Here is a 5,000-nt window from a genome sequence, read left to right as displayed (position 1 = left end):
GAAGATTTCTAAAAATAGGACAAATATCTTAATGTTCAAAAATGAGATTTCGTCAAATATGGGAATAGTAAACAATGTATCTTATGACGACCTGAAGTTCTGGGGATACCTAATATTTTCTTATATTATTTATTTATCTATTCAATGAATGTGGTTAGTTCACTGTCAGCAACACCACCTCTGATTGGCCAGAGCGAATATTGCAATAACCAATAGCATTCCACGCCTCCTCCCACAGTCATCTCCACATGTATCCAGTAGGCAGCGTTTGAATTAGTTTTGCGTCTGCCAAAGCCAATGGTACAATTTTCGGACGAGGGGGGGGAAGGGGGAAGGGAGGGAAGGGGGAGGGGGGGGACGGAGAGGGAGGGCTTCCTGTCTGGGATGAGTTACGTTTTGTGAGGCAACGATAAGCTTGGATTTCGGAATTTTACGAATTTATGAATTTTCTACAATCAATTGCCAATGTTTTCCTACTCTTCCCCCTCCGGGTCGAAATGATTCCTCCGCCTTGTCGCGGTTTGGCTAAAAGAGGAAAATTTTGGTTTTGCAAAAGGAGGAACATTTTTGGTTCTAAAGCCGAATGCATGTATGATGATTTATTACTGATAATGGTAATGATTGATTACTGATAATGGTAATGATTTATTACTGATAATGGTAATGATTTATTACTGATAATGGTAATGGTAATGATTATTTATTACTGATCATGGTAATGGTAATGATTTATTACTGATAATGGTAATGGTAATAATGATTTATTACTGATGGTAATAATTTATTATTGATAATGGTAATTATCTATTACTGACCATGGTAATGGTAATAATGATTTATTACTGATAATGGTAATGGTAATAATTATTTACTACTGATAATGGTAATTGTAGTAATAGCGGTGTTCCTTAAAGAGGAAAATTTTGGCCCAATACCCCCACCCCGCAATTTTGCTTCTAAACCCAAATGTTAGTTTGACAGTTTATTACTGAAAATGGTAATGGTTATAGTGATAGTAATATTAAGCCGGAACACAGGAACTGTAAGTGGGTAACCCAGTAATGGTAATGCTAATAGTATTACCAGTAGTAACGCTGTATGATATAATTGATGACCAATATAAGGGTCATAGTAATGATACTAGTAATATCAATACTAATGGGTAATTTTGTTAATCCATTACCGACGTAAGGATAAGAATTGTGCCATTATTAATATTAGCACAAATTGTAACTGATAATTCGACAAAATGGTAATGGTAATGATTATATTGATATTAATACCATTGGGTAACCGCAAGTCCCCATTGATTACCATTACATTTGGTTACTATTGGTTACCATTGGTTACTATTGCTATCGTTACCATTACCCTTACATCAGTAATAAATTATACAGTTACCAAAGGTATTGATATTACTAACATTAATATTAGTCTTACGTCTGTAATGAATTCTCATATGCAGTTACCCAATGGTATTAATATCAATACCATCATTACCATTATGTCGAATTATCAGTTACCATTTGTGCTAATATTAATAATGGCATAATTCATTACCGACATAAGACTAATACTAATGATGTTAGTAATATCAATACCTTTGGTAACTGTATAATTTATTACCGATGTGAGGGTAATGGTAATGACGATAGCAATAGTAACCAAATGTAACCACATTGACACATAGAAACAAGGAAAACCATCTTATGGACTGGAAGAATGCAGAGCTGCTGATACGGGAACCAGACAAAATCCGCAGGAAGTGTTTAGAAGCAGCATTCATTCAAGGAACGAACACTATTGAACAAAACAGGGGCATGTTTAACATATCTCCTCACATTATTCCCCTAATACCCATGGCCAGCAAAATATTAAATATTTAAACCACCCTTTGTGGACATTTCGCCCACGGACGTTTGGGCCAGTTTTCTCATCCTTTCCCAGTGTCCAATCCCCCCCCCCTTCTCCTCCTCCTCCTCTTCCTTCCCCCCCCTTTTCTCTCCCCGTTCCCTCCTTTCCCCTTATTTAATCTCAAGCATTTGTATCTCAACTTGTACTTGAAAAAGCTGTAATAAGCGAAACGTCGTACAAATAAAGGCTCCGTCCTCATATGGTGTTTATCTCGTCAAATGTAACCAATAGTAACCAAATGTAATGGTAACCAATGGTGACTGAACGACAGAACAAGAGAGGACAAGAGAGCGAATAACGAGAGGAGATTGACATTGAACGAATGAGAGAAAGCAAATGATGCTGTATTACATCATAATCTAGACATATTATGATGTGTAGGTGGAATCTATACGCAAGTACCTGCGGTGAAATTAACGGGAGGAGAATAGGCGCGCAGAGGATACATGTCTCGTACATGTTGCGGACATGTTTCGCCCTATATCGCTGATTAGTGATAATCCTTATGAAGAGGCATCGAGTAGAAGATCACGAGACCTGACCCTAACAAGGGTCATTTTGAAATTCCCTCTAGGTTAGCTTGACAACAGTGGAGCTTAGCAATGTGGGTTCCTGTTTAAAGTTGATATTTTGATGAAATTTGGGTTACATATATAAAGAGACTTTAATGTATATGCATATACATATGTATGCAGATACATATATGCACATACACACACACCATATACGTACTTACAGCATATACATACATGCACACATATATACATACATACATACACACACCATATACATGCATACATACATACATATACACACACATCCATGCTTACAAACATATACATACCAAAAAGCCTTTTTCCCCTTTATAAGGGGGTAGCCCAGATGTACCGATGTAGAGTCTTGCATATAGTTACTGAAAGATCTCATTAACTAGATTACTGCTAGGGGAGAGCACTAGGTACTAGGCTGGACTAAGCTAACTAGCTGTTGTTACTAGAGCTAAAAGGACAGCTGCTTCTGCTATGTCGTCTTCAGCAGCTTTTCGTTGATGACGGGGAGAGCTTGTAAGTTTTTCTTTGTATAGTTGTGGTCGGTTGTTGTGGACGTCCCGAAGTTTTAAAACTGATACAGCGATTTTTACTCTGAATAATTATAATTTCATTATCAATATCGCATACTGGCAACCCTGTTATCAGAATATGACTACATATTTCTAGCTTATTATTGTTTTGACTACGTTTTTTTTTTTTTACTTTGTCCTTTTAGATAATATATTTGACAGCAAATATGTAGTATGAGTATGTGAGAGAGAAGTGTGTATCGGTTCCTGCCACAACGTGAGTAGGGACGCACGCGTAGTCCACGTGGCTGTGTTAACGTTTTCTACGAAGCGCGTTTTCTTTGCTTCCACTTGGCTTCCTACAGTTTACAAACACAAGTGTTCGAAATGCCTAGATCATCGAAACAGAAGAGGGCTGCATCGGAGAAGGGGAGAAAACCAGGCATAAGTAAGAAAGGGAACCTGAAGAAGAGAGAGATTGGTACCCCTTTACCGATACAGGGCTACCAATCTCTACTTTTTGAAACACTTTGAATACCTTGACAGACTTGAATGATTTATCATCAAATGATTTATCTGTATTTTCACCAACCATGCCCACTGCATTGATGTCTGGAATGTAAAAATTTTCTTTTTCGATTTTTTTTTTCTAAAATAATGTAGTTCAAAGTGCTACTACTCTTACAATTTTTAGTCTATTTGGATTATCTTTTTTTATTTGAAACTCGATACTTTGTTCTGCATTCTGAATTAGGTTTATTATGATATGCTGAATACTGAATTTCTAGAATTATTTAAGTTATAGTCCAAAAAATTCTTTGGGGGTAAATATATCACCAGAGCAAACAAGTGAACTTAAACATGTTTAGTTTGTTGATAATCATAACCATGCCCTATACTTTCTTTAAAAATTTGCCAAATCATAATTCCAAATAGTTGGGGGCTGGTTGTGGTTTGAATATATTTTTCCATAAGAAAACAAACAAGGTTTTATTATGTAAGTATAGTATCTATTAACAGACTTCCATGAAGCTTGGTCAAAATTACTGCAATGAGAAACGTGAGTTTCAGTAATAAAAGTAACTTCTTGTTTCAATTAGAAAAAGTGTTTTCAAGAGGACCGATGAACTGCATATGGCTTTAGATTAACGAATAAACAGATAAACAGATTAACAAGTTAATAAATGGATATAGATAAATAACTATATGCATAAATAAATGAATAGATAAAATATAAATTGATTCATCAATAAGTAAATAAATAAACAAGTTAAAAGTTAATTATATAAGCAAATAAAAAAGTAAATAACTGAAGAATTGAATAACCAATTAGATAGATAAATGAATAATTAAGCTAATAAAACTTCTCCCTCTCTTTCTCTTCCTTTATCTTATATTTACAAATTATAATTTATTCGTTTGTGATTATGAATAAAACAATTTTGAAAATAAAGGGATAACATTTTCATTTTCTTCTTCCTCCTCCTCCTCCTCCACCACCTCCTTCTTTATCTTATTTTACCAATTATATTCATTCTTTGTGACTATGATTAAAACGCGATTTTGAAGATAAAGGATTAACTTGTTTCTCCTCCTCCTCCTCTGCCACCTCCTCCTCCTCTTCCTCTTCGTCTTCTTCCTCCACCACCTCTTCCGCCTCCTTCTTTATGTTTACAAATTATATCTATTCGTTTGATTATGAGTAAAACACAATTTTGAGTTTTAAAGTTTAACTTCCTCCTCCTCTTCCTTCTCCTCCTACTCTTCTTCCACCACCTCCTCCTCCACCTAATCCTCCCCTTCTTTATCTTATGTTTACAAATCATATTTATTCGTTTGTGATTATGTATAAAACGCGATTTTGAAGATAAGCCTTCGGATCAATCCAAAGCGACGCTACCAACAGGGTGAGTCTATTAACATATGCGCAGTTATGATAAAGTCATGTAGCTAAATGACACCGATCTGATTGAAACATAGATAATGCAGAACTCCGAGGCCGGAAAATAAGCTTCTGCGACTGTTT

Source organism: Oratosquilla oratoria, chromosome 37, assembly GCF_046742065.1.
Source record: "Oratosquilla oratoria isolate Oo_2021 chromosome 37, ASM4674206v1, whole genome shotgun sequence".
Classification (NCBI taxonomy): domain Eukaryota; kingdom Metazoa; phylum Arthropoda; class Malacostraca; order Stomatopoda; family Squillidae; genus Oratosquilla; species Oratosquilla oratoria.
This window is presented reverse-complemented; position numbering follows the sequence as displayed.